The sequence below is a fragment of the Lolium rigidum genome, unplaced genomic scaffold, assembly GCF_022539505.1.
Source record: "Lolium rigidum isolate FL_2022 unplaced genomic scaffold, APGP_CSIRO_Lrig_0.1 contig_30298_1, whole genome shotgun sequence".
In the NCBI taxonomy this organism is placed as follows: Eukaryota; Viridiplantae; Streptophyta; class Magnoliopsida; order Poales; family Poaceae; genus Lolium; species Lolium rigidum.
This window is the reverse complement of record NW_025900138.1, coordinates 76729-97412: the sequence shown is the minus strand read 5'-3', so window position 1 is coordinate 97412 and position 20684 is coordinate 76729. Positions and strand designations below refer to the sequence as shown.

At 48.0% G+C, this 20684-nt stretch overlaps 2 long non-coding RNA genes across 3 annotated transcripts; both read left to right on the top strand.

Annotated features, from left to right (window-relative positions):
* Positions 1 to 876: 876 nt before the first annotated feature.
* Positions 877 to 17420, top strand: LOC124680878. Of its 2 annotated transcripts, none has more exons than XR_006995611.1 (3): positions 877 to 947; positions 15945 to 16207; positions 17363 to 17420. It is a non-coding gene; the product is annotated as an uncharacterized LOC124680878 (long non-coding RNA). The 2 variants fall into 2 exon arrangements; XR_006995612.1 differs by having other exon boundaries at positions 883 to 947; positions 15953 to 16207.
* A 1688-nt stretch (positions 17421 to 19108) lies between these two features.
* On the top strand, positions 19109 to 20297 carry LOC124680877. The gene is made up of 2 exons (XR_006995610.1): positions 19109 to 19148; positions 19922 to 20297. It is a non-coding gene; the product is annotated as an uncharacterized LOC124680877 (long non-coding RNA).
* Positions 20298 to 20684: the final 387 nt, after the last annotated feature.

Sequence of the window (20684 nt, the reverse complement as noted above, 5' to 3'; positions counted from 1 at the left end):
TTCAGTTTTGTCATCGGAACAATTCAATTCATAATCAGCTAGCTATTTTTGAGCAAATTAAACAGAGTAAAAACTAATGCTGCTTGAACTTCATAATTGAAAAGTAAATTGTCGAGCTCTGGAATATTCTTATACTTGAAGATACCAGAATTTGCATTCACTTGTACCAGGTACCTAGCAGTAGTTTCATTTCATGCCATGATAGAGTAGCTTAAGAGTTTGACATTATCGGGCTTTGGCTGCATTATTGCTTGCGATTATATTAATTTAATCATGGTTATGCATTTTTAGCAAAGCTGACTGTTTTCATTTGGATTACAGATAAAGATCCTGACCATGACCATCCAATGGAGTCTAATCGCCTTCATCGGGATGCACCTGGTGTGTGCTACTATTTTTGTCCTTTGCTACGCACAAAAGCTCGTGGCCGGGAGAGCTGCAGTATACGGGCGGGCAGTCGAGTCCTCAGCAAAAGGCAGTGCCGTGATGTGAAGCAGGTTAGTCAAGTCTCCTATGAAACAAATTAAAGGATCACAGTGAGTTGGTGTAAAAGTGAAGTTTACTTCTCTATGTTTTTGTCGAAACAAGCAGCCAACATAATCAAAGAATAGGAAGTTTGCGCCTCCTGGACCCCGCCGCCGCGCGCCTCCTGGACCCCGCCGCCGCGCACCTCCTAGATCCCCGCCGCCGCGCGCCTCCTACCCGATGACGCGCACCTCCTAGACCCGCCGACGCGCGCCTCCTGTACTCGACGCTGCGCGCCTCCTATATCGCCGCCGCCCCGCGGTCGCCCCTATCCACCGCGCCGTCCAGCCTGACTGCCGCGGTCACACGAAGGGCGGACCGAGGGACGCGTGAAGTTTAGTTCTCCCAATCTTTAGAGTTCAGTTCTCCTGATACGTGGATTTCAAATCCGTGCTAGCTGAACTGCTACGTTGCTGCTGTTGGTACGTACTAGACTGTACTGTACTATCTCTCCCTTTACTGTCCGTTTGTTGTTCTCTGTTATTTAGGCAAAAGCTAACGAAGCCTGGGCAAAAATACAGTACATTTATGTCTTCTCATGCGTGTCTGACTATAAGAAAACGTAGATGTTAAATATGTTCACAAAGAGAAAGTTCACTTTGGATTTTGTCTTTTTTATCCATAGGCAGCGATGATTGAAGAAAACATTCAGCTATAAAAATACATGAAGTTCATCTCGAATTTGCCAGAAGTTCAGTGTCAGCCCAATCTAGAAATATTAGCATCTCCATCAGTACACAGAGAAATCAATTCACCTGTGGCTGTGGCTGTTGTTTGTTGTGGAGAGGTTCACTTATTTGTTTTTAGAAAGTTCAGTCAGCTTCTCAGAAAAGTTTCCTGCTGCAACAAGAGTGAGCTTCTCTCAATGTTGTACCAAGGATTTCTTTCATTGCAGAATAGGGTGAAGAATTATGTTGTTATGGTTCTGAACTAATGGTGTTTTAAATCAGAACTACCACTAGTTCATAGTTGAACTACTGATTCTTGCCTTGGCAGCATGCTTGGCCAGCCCTCCTCACTTTTTAGAACCTCCGCCGAATGCTGCCACTGATGCAGTCGTTGTCTATGTTTGAGCAATCCACTTCAATTATGAAAAACAAAGTAGAAGGTCACTTAAAAAGAAAGAAAGACGGCATATGCATGTGTTTATTTGTGCCTGACTATAGCAAAGTAGATGTTCAATTTGTTTGTGAGGAGTTATCATTTTTGTAGAACTTATCTTTTTCATATAGTAGTTCGCTTAGTATGCATATAAAAGTTCACTTAAGTTTTTCTGTCAGTTCACTTGGTATGCATCTAAAAAGTTCACTTTATTTAACGTAGGGATACATGTCCATTAATCTGCATTGCCTATGAAGCATGTACAATCTGATTGTATGTTAGTTATTTGTTTTGGCAATGAATTTCCGCAAAAGTTGCATTGGAAAATGTTGGGGGGATAACCCCGGTATGCCAAAGGCATGCCAAACCGGATGGTTTGAGCCATCAAGATACCGGTTTAATGTTCTTACCGGAAGCCTGGTATGAGTTTAGGCTAAGTGAAGCTAGGCCGGTATCCCCAAAGGGGTATGCCGGAACCCGGTAAAGAAGATACCGGAAAGGAGGGCCTGTCGGCAGGACTGGTCAAAGATTCCCTTCAGAGCAAGAAGACAAGGATGAGCTAAGCAAAGTGACTTTAATCAGAGCCCTGGCGCCAAAGAGAGAGGTGACGATGAAAGAAGCCGGAGGACATCAGCATTTCTGATTAAAGAGGACTCCGGCGTCACCCATGATTAAAGTAGCTTTGTACAGTAGCTTGGTAAAGTAGTTTGTCCAGTCAAAGATGCCATTAGGGTTTCTTGTTCTGTAAGCCACCCTCTCCCCTATATAAGGAGAGGGGGTACTGCCTCTACAGGCGCGAGACCACAGGAGATATCAGTGTGCAGAACCTGTAACTTGTGTGAATCAATGAACATGGTGATCTAGAGGGAGTTCTTCCTTGTGTCTTTCTTCTTCAACCTCTGGCCTTGGCCAAGTTCTTGAGGAAACCATCCGGAATCTCGTCCCACCTGATCACAAACCCTCCCCCGAATCCTCTTGCGTCCATTCGGCCCCAATCTAAGCCATCCTATGGCATCTGCTCGTTCACCACGACGACAGTTGGCGCCCACCGTGGGGCATGAAGTGGCGCTTGATGGAGTTCATATTCGGGCGGGCGTCCTCGAGATCTCCGGCGAGCGTACGGTGTCCGCGTTGGTGCAGCGCATCTACGCCATGGACTTCATCAACGACAACGCGGGCTGCTTCGCCAACGGCGGCGTCTTCTCCAAGAACGGCCGCATCATCGAGTTTGGCAGCCACCGCGTCTACCTCGGCACCGTTCCTGTGCGCCAGCGCCTCTCGCCGGTGCTGGTGGCACCGGACCCGCCAAGATGGCTCTGTGCTGGTCGCGCCGCCGGCAGCGTCGAGGTAATGATGACCGGTGTGGCTGGTGCAGGAAAGGAGGTTGCGGCTGAAGGTGCTGGTCGCGCGGTTTCGACCCGTGCGGCTAAGCCACCGCTGGAGCGCGGCACAGGCGCAGCGGGAGCATCATCCGCGCCACCGGAAACACCGCTGCAGGCGGCGATGAACGTCCTCGCCACCCCCATCGCGCAGAACATCGACCCGGCAGTGGCTCAGGCGGAGCTGGAGGCGCAGCGCCAGAAGATGCTTGAGAGCGGCAAAGACATCGTCAGGGCGCAGCGCGAGCTGAACCTAACCGTACGTGAGTATAACGCTGCCCATGGCTTTGCTTCTGTTAGCGCGCATGCTGCTAGGATGCCGGAAAACCGGCTAAAAGCTCGCAACCTAGAACAAGATTTGCGCAAAGAGATTCATGCCGGCAAGAGCACCTCTGCATCTGTTAGCATAGTGGAAAAGCCTAAGTATAGCAGCCCGGATAAAACTATAAAAGCTGCTAAAGCTGCGGTAGAACTATGCGAGTCGCTTTCCGGAGAGGCTTTGGCAAAACAGCAAGAGCGTGTTAGAGAGCTGCTGGAAACTATTGAGCAGCAGAACGCTGAGCAGCTGGCTAAGCTGAACAAGGCAGCGGCCTCAAAATCCGCGCGTTCAACAAAGAATGCCGGTAGCAAGTCCCATGGGCAGGCTTCGTCCCCCCATCCGGACAGGAGAAGAGAAAAAGAAGTGAATGCGCAGCAGATGACTGTGTACGATCCGGTTCTTGCCGGAAAGCAACAAGCCGGGCAACATGATGCCGGTGGAAAAGGCCAAGGGGCAGAGCGAGGCTACGCCAGAGGCGGCTATGCCGGAAACAATCATGCCGGTAGATACGAGACCGGGCAAAATTATCGAGCTGCAAGGGCAGCGTACGATGAGGAGGAAATAGATCCCCCAAGGTACCGGCAGGCAAGGGCCGCGGTACCGGAATGTTATGATGAAGCTGATTCTGCAAGACCGGCAGCATACCGGAACCCATTGGGAGAACGTTTGGGAGAGAGATACTTACCGGAACGGGATGCAAGGCACCGTCTGGATAGAGTGTACCTGTCGGAAATGATCGAGGAGGAAGGTCCTCCAGGTCCAAAGTGCTTTGGCCCAAGGATCATGAAAGAAAAACCACCAGTTCGCAACTTTATGTTGCCTCGTGACACAAAAACATACGATGGCACCACGAAGCCGGAAGATTGGCTCGCGGATTACGTGACCGCGGTATATGTTGCAGGCGGTGGAGGAACCGTAGCAGGAGGAGGAAACCGGCGTTGGGCCGTGAGGATCATACCATCGTTTTTGGTTGGACCGGCAAGAATCTGGCTAAACAACTTGCCGGCAGGAAGCATAAATGGCTGGCTGGATTTTGAGGAGGCTTTTGTGAGCAATTTCAGCAGCACCTATCAGAGGCCAAACAGGCCGCAGCAACTTGCTCTGTGCGTGCAGCGCCCGAACGAAACAGACCGGGATTATCTGGCCCGGTGGAACACTACAAGGAACTCCTGTGAAGGGGTAATCGAGGCACAAGCCATTGCTTGGTTTAGCAGTGGATGTAGAAGAGGTTCACCGTTGTGGCAAAAGTTGCAGCGCAACATGCCGACAACGTTGGCAGAGATGATACGTGTGGCGGATAGCTATGCGTTGGGAGACCCAACGTAGCCGGCAGTACAACCTGAGCCGGAACAGCTGCGGCACGAGCAACACCGGGACAACCGGAATAACAAAAGGAGGGAAGATTTTCCGGATCGAAGGTACGGTCCGCAGCAAGTTGCTGCTGTGCAGGAAAACTCTGAGGCCAGCGGCAGTCAGAGGCAAAAAACCGGATCCCAGCCATGGGCAGGTCCTAAGAAACAATGGGTGGAAAAGAAACCCTGGGTCCAGAAAAGAAACTGGCAAGAACCCGCAAAATACACCATGGAAGCCGCCATGGATCAACCTTGCCGGTGGCACACACCGAATCCGGCACACCCGTCAAACCATCTGACGAAGGATTGTACCTGGACCAAGTACTTGATGCAAAAGGGAACGGTAAAAGATGCGCAGCCACCGCAAGACATGCCGCGGCAACAACAGCTACCACCACCACCGCCACTTACCGGGGCAAACGCCTTACCGGTGCAGCCAAACCGGCAGCAGTACCAGCAAGTTAACCGGGTGGAGCAAGATGATCAACCACCTCCACCGGCACCTTTAGGCCGGAATGTTTATGAAGACCCGCATCTGTGCTGTGTTGTCTTTGTCACTGAGCCAACAGACAGGCAAAGTGTGCACCGCCGCTCCATGGAGGTCAATGCTGTGATGCTGGCAGTCCCCAAGTACATGCTGTGGTCAAATCAGGAAATTACCTGGTCATTCAAGGATCACCCTAAGATCATGCCGAATCCGGGTGGATATGCTCTTGTTGTGGACCCAATCATGAAAGGGCCGCAAGCGCGAGTAAAATTCAGCAAGGTGCTGATAGACAATGGCAGCAGCATAAACATCATGTACAAGCACACCATGCGTACGTTGGGCATAACAGAAAACATGCTTCAGCCGACGCGCACAACGTTCCACGGGATCGTTCCCGGCCTGTCCTGTGCCCCGATAGGAAAAGTTCGGGTGGACGTGGCATTTGGAGGACGTGACAATTGCCGGGTTGAAAATGTTGAGTTTGAGGTGGTGGATCTAGACAGTCCCTACCATGCATTGCTTGGGAGACCGGCGTTGGCAGCCTTCATGGCCACAACTCATACGGCTTACCTCAAGATGAAGATGCCGGCACCTCGTGGACCATTGACTGTGGTGGGAAACTATAAGGTCTCACTGGAAACTGCATCTGCCGGATCGAACCTAGCGGAATCACTGGTGATCGCGGAGGAAAAGAAAAGAATGCAAACAGCTGTTGCGCTGGCTCAGTCCTCACAATTGAGCTTAGCAGCAATGAGTGAAAACATGGGCTCGCCGGCATTCAAGCCAACAAATGAAACAAAGGACATCGTGCTGGATCCGGCTTACCCAGAGCGCACCGTTCGTATCGGTGCCGGGCTTGATCAAGCATAGGAAAGCGCGCTCGTCAGCTTCCTCCGTGAGAATCGGAATATCTTTGCCTGGTCAACTGATGATTTGGTAGGTGTTCCGAGGGAGCTGGCTGAGCACTCCTTGAACGTCCGGAAAGATGCCAAGCCGGTGCGGCAACCACTGCGCCAGTTCGCTGAAGATAGAAGGAAAATCATAGGAGAAGAGGTGACAAAGCTGCTCGTTGCCGGGTTCATTGTGGAGGTCACGCACACAGAGTGGCTGGCCAATCCGGTAATGGTTGAAAAGAAGAAAGATGAGAACTTGGAGGCAAAAGCTCCGAAGGTGTGGCGCATGTGCATCGACTACACCAACCTAAACAAGGCTTGCCCAAGAGATCCTTTTCCTTTGCCACGAATCGATCAAGTGATTGATTCAACTGCTGGGTGTGAATTGTTGTCCTTCTTGGATGCCTATTCCGGTTTCCACCAAATTCCCTTGAAAAAGGAAGATCAAATAAAAACTGCGTTCATTACCCCGCACGGGGCTTATTGCTATGTCACTATGCCTTTTGGTTTGCGCAACGCCGGTGCAACGTACCAGCGCTGTATGCAAAAATGCTTGTTTGATCAAATCGGAAAGAATGTGCAAGTCTATGTGGATGACATTGTGATAAAAACCAAGGTAAAGAACACCTTAATCGATGACATCCGGCAAACATTCGATAACCTAAGACGGTTCCGGATGAAACTCAATCCGGCAAAATGCACCTTTGGTGTCCCTGCCGGCAAGCTGCTCGGTTTCCTGGTATCAAGCCGGGGCATAGAAGTTAATCCGGTAAAAATCCGGGCAATAGAAAGAATGGCTGTCCCTAGAGAGTTAAAAGATGTGCAAAAGTTTACCGGAAGCTTGGCATCGCTAAGCCGGTTTGTAAGCAGGTTGGGAGAAAAAGCTCTACCACTCTATGCTCTCATGAAAAAATCTGACACGTTCGTCTGGACCCCTCAGGCAGACGCAGCGTTTAAAGAGCTAAAAACAATGCTAGCCACAGCGCCCATACTGGCTTCACCTCTAGAGAGAGAGCCTATGCTGTTATACATAGCGGCAACAAACCCGGTTGTGAGTGAAGTGGTTGTAGTTGAAAGAGAAGAGGAAGGAAAAACCGTCCAGAGGCCGGTATACTACCTGAGCGAGGTGCTCTCCCTCTCGAAACAAAACTACCCTCACTTCCAAAAAATGACCTATGGCGTGTACATGGCCGCCACAAAACTCAAGCACTACTTTGAGGAGCACCCCATGAAGGTGGTGAGTGAAGCACCAATCTCCGATATCATGTGCAACAAAGACGCCAGCGGCCGGATTGCAAAATGGGCGATCCAGATATCACCATACGTGCCGGTGTATGAAAGAAGAGATGCCATAAAATCACAGGCTTTAGCTGATTTCCTCGTTGATTGGGCGGAGATGCAATACAAACCGCCAGATCAAAGGATAGAATACTGGAAAATGCACTTTGATGGATCCAAGCTCAAGGAGGGTCTAGGTGCCGGTGTGGTGCTTACTTCACCAAAAGGAGACCACCTCCGGTATGTTTTGCAAGTGCATTTCAGGGCATCGAATAATGTCGCTGAATACGAAGCTTTGATCCATGGGCTTAAGGTCGCAAAAGAAATCGGTGCACACCGGATCATTTGCTACGGAGATTCAGATCTTGTGGTACAGCAGTGTTCCGAAGATTGGGATGCAAAAGATGCCAATATGGCCTCGTACCGGTTTCACGTGCAGAAAATTGCCGGATTCTTCGAGGGTTGTGAGTTTCACCATGTGCCACGCGCGGAAAATGAAGCCGCGGATGCTTTGTCCAAGCTGGGCTCATCCAGGCAAGAAATTCCTCCCGGAATAGCTTTGGCTCACTTAAGAGTATCATCGATCAAACCGAGCCCGGAATCGGAATCAATTTTTGTACCGGAGTCACATGTGGTGCCCATGGATATCGATGAAGGGAACCCGGGGACTGCTCCGGCAAGCTCGGGGACTGCTCCGGTAAGCTCGGGGACTGCTGTACCCGTACCGGAAGAAATGATGCTGGTAGATAGCATGGAGATAGATGCACCGGTATTTTTGGTTCGAGAGATACCGTCATGGGTTAAACCTATTAAGGAATTCCTGATCAACGGCACCTTGCCGGCTGACGAAAACGAGTCAAGGAGGATACAAAGAAGGTCCAAAGCTTACACATTCATCAACGGTGAGGTGTACAAGAGAAGCGTTACCGGTGTCCTTCAAAGATGTGTGGAACCAGAAGAAGGGAAAGAAATGCTTGAGGAAATTCACCAAGGAGAATGTGGGCACCATGCTTCATCAAGGGCGCTAGTAGCAAAAGTATTCCGGCATGGGTTTTATTGGCCCACTGCTTTGGAGAACGCCGAGGATTTGGTAAGAAAATGCAACGGCTGCCAGAGGTACGCCAAGCAAAATCATACCCCAGCATCCGGTTTAAAGACAATACCGTTAACATGGCCTTTCGCCGTTTGGTGCCTTGACATGGTTAGCCCATTCAAAACTGCAAGAAGCAGCATGACACATATCTTGGTCATGGTGGATAAGTTCACCAAATGGCTAGAAGTAAAACCTATCGCAAAGTGTGATGGGCATACAGCGGTGAAATTCCTAAAGGATGTCATTTTGCGGTATGGATACCCGCATAGCATCATCACTGATAATGGAACCAACTTTGCTCAAGGTGAGTTCAAAAGGTTCTGTGAGGACAACAACATCCGGTTGGATTTGTGCTCAGTGGCACACCCACAAGGCAATGGCCAAGTGGAAAGAATGAATGCTTTGGTGCTTTCCGGTATCAAGCCTAGACTCATTGATGCAGTGGAAAAGTCACAGGGATGTTGGCTCGATGAGCTACCATCAGTTCTGTGGAGTATAAGAACAACTCCAAACCGGTCTACCGGATACACTCCTTTCTTCATGGTTTATGGAGCAGAAGCGGTCATACCAACCGACATCATTCATGATTCACCAAGGGTACAGCTCTATACTGAACAAGAGGTCAAAGAGGCCAGAGAAAATGATGTGGACTTGCTAGAAGAAGCAAGAGAGCTAGCTTTGGCAAGAACAGCCATTTATCAGCAAAACCTAAGACGCTATCACAACCGGAAGGTTAACCCGAGAGTTTTCCGGGAAGGAGATCTTGTGCTTCGCCTAGTGCAGCGCACTGAAGGCTGGCATAAGCTTTTGCCACCATGGGAAGGTCCCTTCATTGTAAGCAAGGTGCTTCACAATGATGCATACTACTTAATCGATGCGCAGGAGTGGAAGAAAGGAAAGGCGGACAGGTCCGGAGAGGAGAGCAAACGTCCATGGAACGTAGCTCTGTTGCGTCCTTTCTACTCTTGAAGTGGTGGTGTAAGAAGTTCCTTTTTGTACCTTATATGCTATGAATAAAAGATGCCGGAACCTTGAATGAATCTCGGGGACTACCCCAACTTAAGTTGCATGTAACTTGTTTATTTTTTCAGTTTACCGGTTGCTTATTGAATGTTTTTTCTTTCCGGTTTAGTAGTGTGCTAAATCCTACCGGAGTCTTCGACTCTGCTGCTGTCCGCAAACCGGCTTCATGGCAAGCAAGATAAACCGGTAGGAGATAAGCACATGAACTGCGAAGAGGGAGAGCAGGAAAGAACAATCCGGAAAATTTAACTAACCCCGGTTAAACCGGTTTTTTGCAAAATTTCAAAGTTATTTCTAAGTTCAAGAAGATGCTTGTTTGGTGAAAGAACCTTGTGCTCATACGCCAAAGAACGCCCAGAGAAGGCAGGCAGAGCCAAGGCAAAAGAACCAAGTATGCATCAAGTTGGATGCGGAAACAATTGGGAAATCTTTGCAGTGCAGGATAAAAACAGAACCGAAAGCAAATATGCTAAGGCAAACTTAGAAATACTTAGCTACCGGTATAACTTACCGGCTTAAAATGTTGTACCACAACCAAAAGCAGATTTAAAGTTTTACATCATAGACCCCGGCATACCGGGGTAGAATTTAACAAATATTGTCTTAAAGCAAGCAGGACCAACAGACATAGCAGGCAAACATTTCACAGAGAATCATCACGCAGCAGGGGCTTCCGGAGGAGCATCGCCAGCATCAGCGTCGTCCAGGAGCTCTTCTTCGGCTTCATCCTCCTCCTCGTCGAGATAGTCCTTGACGTCAGGAGGGAGAGGGATGAAGGTGCGCATGTCGGCATACTCCGCAATGTGGTACGCGCGATCCTACCGCTTAGCGGTGAGGATCGGGTCCAGATCGGTTTCTGCGTCTTCACGCACGCCGGTAAGGGCGTCCAGATCGAGCTCCGGGTACCAGGAACAAGCGACGCGGAGGGCGGAGTCCGCTCCAGCGCGGGCAGCAGAACACTGCCACTCACGAATTCTCCTGCCGGCGCCCTTGAGACGATCGCTGATAAGGGAGAAGGTGTCCGGCACCTCCTCGGCAGGCCATAAAGTCCTGAAGAGCTGGGTAGCTACATCAGGGATGTCCGATAGATTGCGGTCTATGGCGCGCATGTGGGACACCCGCGCGTTAAGCGCGACCAGATGGTCGTTGGGCGTCCATGGCACGGTAAGATCTGCTCGGCCTTGGTCCTTGCGGCGCGCGTCGACCTTCTTGACGGCGTACTTCTGTGAGTCCGGAAAGAGGCCTGTGCGAAGAAAGAACAAGATTAAGGAAAAGAATCCGGAAGAAAAAGAGACCGGAAGGAAAAGAATCCGGAAGAAAAATAGACCGGAAGGAAAGACAACGGAAAGAAAATGGGGTCGGAAGAAAAGGCTCGTGTGCAGTAGTCAAAGTATGAAAAAGAAAACGACTCACGGTAGGCAAGTGTGTCTGTTTGCAGGATCAACTGGTTGCATTCCTTGTGCTCCTCCTCCAGCCGCGCGGCCTTCTCCTCAGCACCCTTCCGGGCCTTGGCCATCTCCTCCAGCTCAGCCCGCAATACCACAGTGGCATTGCAGGCATCCTCCAGAGCCTCGTCCAACTTGGCCGCTGCGTTCACTTCAGCGGCTTTGAGGGCCTTGGCATGGTCAAGCCCCAGCTGAATAAGCTGAGACTTGAGCTCCTGGTAGCTGGTTTTGTGGGCGTTCAGCTCCTCCTGGTGCTGCCGGATGAGCTGGTCCTTCTCCCCTGTAACCGGAAAGGAAGATGTTAACAAGGTTATGCTAGTAAAAATGGAAAAGAAACCAAGTTCAAAGGAGAAAGGAGAAAATCGTACGTTGGGCGGCGGCGAGCTGCTCTTTGAGAGCATCGATGGAAGCTTCCGGAATCACTGTTGAACAGAAATTGTAAATGTCACAAGGAAAAAAGGTTTCCGGGAACGAAGATGCCGGTAGAACAAAAACTTACCTTGGCACTTATCATGTGCCTCAGCGAGCTCCCGATGCTCCCATAGAAGCTCCTCGAAGAGGGCCTTCCGAGCGTCAGCCGTGAGCTGTTCAAGAAAAAAGAAGTAAGTTCAGTTTTGCGCTAAGAACAAAGTTCTTAACCCGAAACTCGGGGACTGGCAGTGCCGGTTTTGCGCGTTTTTAAGGTAAGTTGTGTGCTAAGAAGAAGGTGTTTAACCCGAAACTCGGGGACTGGCAGTGCCGGTTTTGCGCGTTTTTAAGGTAAGTTGTGTGCTAAGAAGAAGGTGTTTTAACCCGAAACTCGGGGACTGGCAGTGCCGGTTTCACGCTAAGTTTTTAAGTTAAGTTTTGTGCTAAGAGCTGCGCTCTCACCACAAAACTCGGGGACTGGGAAGATAGACAAGAGAGAAACCGGCATGAAACTAAAGAAAAGATAGAACAAAGCCGGAAACGAAGAAACCGGTAAAGATTGAGAAAAGTTAGTAAAACATACCATCAAGTTGTTCGTGGAGTCGTACCACGCGCTATCGAGCTCTTTCACGGCGCTGCGAAGCCGCATAAAGTGCTCCTCGGAAGACCGGTCCCCGACAGGGTCAGGTGCCGGAAGCCGCATACTAAGCGGGCGGAGCCTCCTGCTCCTCCCGTTCCTGAAAAGACAACTTCCGCGCCGGAATCTTCCGCGCCGGAAGGCTCCAACACGGGTGATGCTCCTAGCGCTCCCCCTTCTCCACGAACCATCCTCATGCCTCCGCCAGACGCTCCTCGCGCCAAGCCCTCCAGGGCCGCTCCTAACGCGCCGCCGCCCAAGACTTCCGGGGCTGCTTCTACCGCGCCGCCGCCCAAGCCTTCCAAGCTCATCAAGGGGAAGGCGACGGCCTCCAGCGCCCCTTCCGGCGGCCAGCAGCCCTTGGTGCTGCACGTCGCCAAGGCCGCCAAAGATGCCGCCACGAAGGCCACCGGCCTCCTTGGCCGCATCACAGAATTCCAGCGCCAAGGCCGGGACTTGGGGCACCTTCTGCCCTACGCCCAAAAGTGGAACGCCACGGACATGACTCCGGCGACCCGGTTAGTTTCGGCGTGTTCCGTCTTCGGGTTGTAGCTCCAATTGGTTCTGCTAGGGGGCCCCGCTCGATATGGAGGAAGATCGATAAGATTGGCGCGGCCGCTGTTCTTCACATAGAAGAAAGTTCCTTGCCAGGCGCGGCAGGACTCGAGGCCGGAAAATTTAAGAAAAGTGCTCCCTTGGCGGGAGCCAATTATGCAAGAGCCGCACTCCACGGGCGGCTTGGGCTTAGGGATTTCCTTGCCCTGGACGGAGTTAATCCGCAAATTGAAGAAGCGGGCAAACGTCTCACGAGTGGGACGAATGCCGATATAGGCCTCCATGAAGGTGGCATAGCAAGAAAGGTAGAAGATGGCATTGCCAGGAAGGTGGTGAGGTTGGAGTTCATAAAAGTTTAGAAACTCCCGGAAAAAAGGGGAGGCGGGAAGGCCGAAGCCACGCTCAAAGTGAGCAAGAAAAACAACATATTCATCGGCTTCGGGGTCCGGTTCGATTTCGTCATCAGGAATCCGGCAAGTGACACCTTCCGGAATCCGGCGAGACCGGTACAACCAATCAATCTCAAACTCAGTAACATTGGAGCCCATCCAGGCTCCGCGGGTGATTGGGGAAGGCTCCTCGCCGGAAGATTGGCTGGAGCTGCTAGATGCTTCGCCAGAGCTACTCGCTTCTTGGCTACCGGAAGCTTGGCTAAAGCTACCGGATTCTAAGTGGCCACCGGACTCTTGGAGGCTACCGGATTCCTGCTGGTTGCCGGAATCGGTCCTCATCGGATCTGAAGCCGTGGATTCACCGGGAGATGGTCTACGGCGCTTGATAGAAAGGGAAGAAGAAGATGCGGAGGAAGATTCCTCGTCAGACATTGCAAAGGTAGGCGAGAAAACAGGAATCCCAGACTTGAACCCCGCGTGAAGATCTACGAGTAAGAAGAAAACCAAAGAAAAAGAAGAAATAAGAACACCGCAGACCCAAGATCTGAAAAGCAAGCAAACGGCGAGTAAGGTAAAATTGGTACCAACCTTGAGCGGCGCAGTCGCTGAGGAAAGTGTTTGCTGGCGGTGGAGCAGACCTACGGTCGCCGGCGAGCGCCGTCGACGGCGAGGCGGAGAAGCTCGCGAAGAAGTGCAAATGCGGCGAGCGCGGTGAAGTCGCTGCTGAAGATTTCCGCGCAGCAAAGTCCGGCGGAAGCACGGCGTGAGTTCGCCGGGCGCAGGAGCTTGAGCGAGCGACGGCGGACGGAGAGCGGCGGTGGCGCAAAGGCGTGGAGCTCTGTGCGCGAAGGATGAGGAATGCGAAGAAGATGAAGAAGAAGGGGCGGTTGTGTTTATAAAGGAGAGAGAAAGTGGGCAGGGAACCGCTGGGCCGCGGCGGTTCGCTTCGCGGCCCGCGACGGTTCGCGCCTTGGGCCGCCACGTGGCGAAGGGATACACGCGAGAAAGTGGGACGCCACACGGAGGCGCACACGGGATCCCGAGGGGGTAGTGGGATCCGCTGCGATGCATTAAATGAGCGCGCGGGAGTCGAAGCGATATGACAACTGACACTGGCGCGACAGTCACAGTGCGCATGTCTCTGTCAGGCGCGGGGCCCGAGATATTCTCGACTTCGCCGAGGGAGGAGTAAAGACACATGATACCGGAAAAGGGAGATGCCGGAACGTGCCTTGCAAAGAGAAGAAAAAGAACAAGGGTAAAGGTGCCGGAACCAAGCTCAAGACATGAGTGATTAAACCGGTATCTTAAAGAGATGAAAACCTGGCATGGTCTGTAGGATAGGATCCTCCAGGCTATACCAGCTTCGGGGACTAATGTTGGGGGGATAACCCCCGGTATGCCAAAGGCATGCCAAACCGGATGGTTTGAGCCATCAAGATACCGGTTTAATGTTCTTACCGTAAGCCTGGTATGAGTTTAGGCTAAGTGAAGCTAGGCCGGTATCCCCAAAGGGGTATGCCGGAACCCGGTAAAGAAGATACCGGAAAGGAGGGCCTGTCGGCAGGACTGGTCAAAGATTCCCTTCAGAGCAAGAAGACAAGGATGAGCTAAGCAAAGTGACTTTAATCAGAGCCACGGCGCCAAAGAGAGAGGTGACGATGAAAGAAGCCGGTGGACATCAGCATTTCTGATTAAAGAGGACTCCGGCGTCACCCATGATTAAAGTAGCTTTGTACAGTAGCTTGGTAAAGTAGTTTGTCCAGTCAAAGATGCCATTAGGGTTTCTTGCTCTGTAAGCCACCCTCTCCCCTATATAAGGAGAGGGGGTACTGCCTCTACAGGCGCGAGACCACAGGAGATATCAGTGTGCAGAACCTGTAACTTGTGTGAATCAATGAACATGGTGATCTAGAGGGAGTTCTTCCTTGTGTCTTTCTTCTTCAACCTCTGGCCTTGGCCAAGTTCTTGAGGAAACCATCCGGAATCTCGTCCCACCTGATCACAAACCCTCCCCCGAATCCTCTTGCGTCCATTCGGCCCCAATCTAAGCCATCCTATGGCATCTGCTCGTTCACCACGACGACAGAAAACCAAGCAAAAAAATGGCTTGGCAAAAGCCGCCAGGTGCTATGATCTCTAAACACAAAAGAAATATAGCCGGTATGAAGCTAGCCCTTTAGTACACCCTCTTGTTCACGGCAAGCTTCCTTAAGAGACAGGAGCAACTTCTGTAGACTCGCAGTCGTGTGCCCCAGCCCCCAGCCATCCACGATGGGTGCCTCCGGAATCCAAAGCGTGCCTCCTATGGTTCATGCTGCTCTGAACTCATGTTTGTGTAACTGTGAACTGCACGAGCTGTAGCCTACGATGCTGGTGCTCGTGTTTCCTTACTTCATTAGAGGCACTGCACTTAATAAATATATTTAAATATACTGGCACCACAGATGGCCTAGACATCAAAGCTGGGGTACACTATATCTTTTTAGCAAGCATCTGGTTTTATTTCAGTTTACTTTTTGACATTGTTCAGATCTTGGGCACTCAAAGTTCTGTTTGTAGGCTCTTCAACGTGACAAAAGTTTTTGTTTTGTTCAAACACAGAATTCACTCCTTTCGCACAGAAAACTCATTTTTAAGGGGAAGTTCAGTAAGTCCATGATTAAAGATCACTTTTATGTTGTCTGTGCACTTCGTACAACTATGGTATTCAATAATAACTCTTCTAATCCGTGAAGCTCACTTCTCCTAATCTGTGAAGCTCACATCTCTTAATTCGCGAAGTTCACATCTACTTAAGCGCACCAATGCTGCAATTGCACCCAGCAAAAAACATTGATCAGGTGATGGAGCTTGAGTGCCACCTTCAGGAAAAATTACAAGCTGTTGGATATGTAGATCATTCTTGATGTATATATTTCAGCAGAGTAGTTCATTTGATCTATGCATGAAGTTTGCACATTTTTTTTCCTGGGAGTTCGCCGTGTCAATTATTTTGTTCGCAAGGTCACACAATTTTTGTTTGGAATTTAACTTTCTCACAATGTGAAAGTTCAGTATTGCAGAGCTCGAGGGTGCAGAGTAGGAGCGATGTTATGAAAACCAATGATGGCTGCTCTAGACCTCCATCTCCAGACCTCAATGGAGTGCGGCGTCCTGTGCTCTCTAGTGATGCGCCTGATTACCAGCGCCTCCATGTGCGTCGTGTGGGGGTCAAGAGTCCACACCACCGTGAACTGTGAAGAGCTGGAGTCGCCCCGAGTGCGTATGCGAACTCTCCCCGAGGATCCTCCCACTCCTCCTCACCATGTGCTTTGAAGGTAATCGGAATTTATGCCGCATAGATGTTTGCTTCCATTTCTAAACGGGAAGTGCTATGTTTCTAGAATAATGTCCACAATAATTTTCCTGTCTGTGTTGACGCTCCTATAATTTACAAAATGTTGTTCTTGCACATGCTAGAGAAGTTCACTGTGTTCTAGACCGGTTCAGTACATGAAAATCATATAGTGGGGACATAATTAAATCATTTAAACTGAACGCTTTGTGCATGTTTTGATATTCTGCATAATGACCCAGCACAATATACAACTTTTTTTTGGATAATATTATAATTGCATGGGTGATTGCTCTTAGCTCAGTTGGTTTAAACCAGATTAATGTTAGAGCATTGTCGGAGAGGAAACACCATAGTAAAAAAAATCATGGTAATAGTAACTGATGCATCAATGCGCTAAATTATTAGAATTTTTCCAGCAGTTCACTATCTGACGTATTGAAGTTTCCTTTTTTAGAAATTGACTTGGCATGACGTAGTGAGAGTATTTTACTAAATATATGCATGTGAGCTCAAGATTATCATTCTGGAAGTTCGCATAATCTATTTTTTAGCCGAGAAGTTCACTTCATCTATGTGTGAATTCAGTTATCAAAATGAGGGTACTTCAGACAGGAAAGCTGATACCATAGAAAATCTAGCATTGATATTTATCTGTTCTGGGTGGTTCACTTTTTAATTTTGGAAATGGAAGTTCACTTATTTGGCATCCACAGTTCACATGAATATGAGAAGTACTTCACATTTGGTATTGGTGCAGTTCACTGTTAGCCATGGTTCAGCTCAGTTTGTTGTTGTTTGTCACAAATACACTATCTCCTCTGAACTTATATGCTAGGGATTTAGTATCCGAACTCAGAGATGTATCGCCTTGTTTCTTTTTTCATGAGGACTCAAGTGTGTTGCCACTACAAATTCATGTGGTGTCCCAGTCTCAACTTCTTCTGAAATTCCTTAGAAACATTGTAAATTCTTGCTAGGTAAATCATTGTTGAATCATTTCATAAAATATTCCTAGCTCACATTTTTTTATGAATGAAGTTCGGCTTCCGAAGTTCACATTTTTTATGTACGAAGTTTGGTTTCAATTATTTTCAAATATGTAAAACGAACATTGATGTAAAAGTCAACATTGCAGGGCAGAGAGTCTGGCTTCGTGCGTTGCCTCTGAATTGCTGCACAGTGAGCTGCACCAGGCAGATTTTGAGTTGCATCATGCGGTGGTCGATAGGAGATCGGAGAGGGGCCACCGGTGTTGTTGGGCGGAGAGGTGCGCCGACACTCTGTGTTCAAGCCTATCATCTAAAGCACAGGTACTGCTTCTACACCACAGCTGCTCCTCCTCTGCCGGTTCGTTCGCTCTCGCTAATGAATTCTCACCTATAGCATATGCCCTCTACATATTTGTTGTTATGCCTAAGAGAGATTAAATTAAACACTCTCCAATGTTTGATCTTATTTGTTGTGGAGTTCACTTCAGCCTACGAAGGAAATCCATTTATTTTGGTCACAGAAGTTTTATTAGTTCACACAGTAAGTTTGCGTATTTCCATTGGCACCACCTCGGTCCGGGTAAGTTCACCCCCTCTTTCGTGCAGGAAGTCGAGCAGCCTCTGCAGTTTAGAAAGAGTGTTGAATAAGCTAAACTCACGTAAGCTAATTCTAAACTTGCATATTTAGACAGTTCACTCGTAAGTTTTGCATATTTCTAAACTCACAGAAACTAAACAAGCAAACTTGTCTATATTGAGAAGTTTGTTCATTTTAGGCAGTTCACTCGTTCGAGGGAGGTTCACTTTTTTAATCTTGAAGTTCTAATCATCTGAGGAGGATGTTCACCTTTTTTGCTAGTAAAATTTTGCGAGAAGTTAACCTTTTCTGTTAAGAGTTAAATTAGCAGTTCACTATTCCTTGTCACAAAGTTCACTTTTAAAATGTTGGAAACATAAGTTCAGTAAATGAACTACAAAATGGTTCACTTTAACCCCCATTTGTTCATGAAGTATTTTTAAATCAAGGAGTTCACTTCATATGTACCTGAAGTTTGCCTCTTTTTATCCAGGGTTTTGTCTCGTTAATTTTGTTGGCAAGTTCACATCTTCCTCGCATAAAAGTCCGTCTTTTGTCTCTATGGAAGTTCAAATTACATTATCAGGAAGTTCAGTTTGTGTGCAAAGTTCATTTTTTATGAGTCTAGTTTGTTCGAGAAGTATAGTGTGCATATAGTATAGAATTATAATGGGCCAGGAAGAGTTCATTTTTCTGTTTAGGAAGTTCAGTTATTGCAATTGGAAAGTTCAATTATTATTTTGTACTAATCTATAGGCTACAACCATGGCGTTGTTCTTTATCATATGGGAAGGCACATAATAGAAGCCTTCAAGATGACACCATGGAATAAGCAGTGGCGGTGGCTGCCTGTAGTCATGGGAAGTTCAGTAACAAGTTGTTTGATCTTTCTTATTTTCTTAGATTGTGGTCTGTTGCTATGCCAGCGTCTCCTTCTGGTAACCACCTTACTAGGTTGGGAAGTCCACTATGAGCATCCAGGGGAGTTTACCTTGTGCAGTTTGGTTCTGTTGCAGATCAGTTGTTCAGCAGTAGTAGTATGGTGGCTCGTCTAGATCTTGGTATTGTCGAGCGAGCAAGCGGTGCGTGAGGCCCTTCCAACGGTAGGTACCGCTGCTGTAGCTGCTAACCTAATTTACATTATTGATGCCATCCTAAGTATTAATGCTTTTGTTTCTCTTCATCAGAATAAATGGATGCTTGTGTGTGATATTTGAATGGATAAGCAAAAGAGCAACAATATATGGGAATAAATTTATATATGGATCAAAGAACTAAAAAAACTATGTGTAGTGTTTCTATACCTTGAGGGTGCGGGTGGTCCTGGCAGCTCGTTTCAATAAGCATAATGAGAGGTATATTTCTCGTTTCTCTTTCTCCTACCACAAGGAAGATTATAATTTTATGAACTCCTTGCGCCACTCTACTGTGTTAGTTGATTGTTCTATCTTTCTTGGAAGTTGGTGCCCCTGTTTGTTTTATGCGCATGAGAACAAAACTTAGTTATTCATAATTCCACTTTGAGAGTACAATGGGGTTGTGAGTAAATTGTTCTTACTAGATAATTATTTGGAATGGCTATGGGTTTCCCTGCACTTTATCCCATTCATATGGATGTAGTAGTAAGAAACAAATGTATATGCAGTATGGCTGATCCATGCATGACTAGCTCTAGTTATCCAATCTTAGAAAAACCAGTAGTTACTTTTATATATAAAAATATTGTTCATGGAATGCAAATGTATGTGTTGATGCGTGGCTGATAAAACAAATAGAACTCACTTTGTTCTCGGAGCAAAGTTAACTTTTATATTGTGTGGAGTTCACTGTTCGGCAGCAGTTAAGGTTTGTTGACAAGAAGAAATAAGCTGTTTGTTGAGAAGAAATAGTTTGTATTAATTTCCAGAAAGACAACTTATGTGAACTTTTGAAGATTTAGTCATTGTATTTCTCAAATATAATTGGTGAACTTCTCGAAATATGATCGGAGCTATGGACTACTGATCGACTATGCTCTTTCATTATAATCCAATATTTCGAGTTATTATTCACCTAATTAGTTAACTTTGGTGCTAGGTATTTGGGAAGTCCAATCTTATTGTTCGAGCATTACATGTATATGCAACAGGGACTCCCCTAAGCGCCGCCACCACGACGGGGCAATGCTGGAGAGGACGAGGTCATAAATGTGGTGTCAGCCCCGTCTGCTTCAGGGTGGACACGGCTTGGTGGTCGCTCCGTATCCATGGCGTCGTCATGCCCAACAGCCTCACGTCGTGGGGGCATCTGTTGCAGGAGCATTTCTGGGATGGGAATATGATGTGGGATGCATGAAGTTTACTTATACTACTTTGTGGAGTTCACTTCTCCTATTCTTGATGTTCATGTATCCTGATGCTTCACTTTAGATTTTCCCTGCTAGATGGATTTTCATTTGAGTCTGCTAGATGAATTATTCCTGAAGTTCAATTCCAATGTTTGTGCTGCGGGGTGGATGATTTCTATATATAAGCTATGTGTTAAGTTAACTGTTATGTATCTGTTGGAGCAGTACACTTATTTGTGAAAAATATGTGCAGCCTACCGTAAGAAAAGTTTACTTCTTTGACATGAAGTTTGTGCATCGAGTAAATGTGTAGCAACCAGGTGCTACTTATACTGAACCTTAAGACTGGTTTTGAACTGCTAACTTGAATGTGTACGTTTGTGATTTAAATTTTACAAATTTCGTTTTCGCACAGAATAATAAAGTTGTGTAAAATGTGTTGTAGCACACGGGCAGTGCATTCACTTGTCTTTTGTCAATATTATATTTCAACGCGGAGGATGTTCATCACACACATGCCAGAAATTTGTTTTTGTTAGAATTCACTTTTTAACGGAGCGACAAT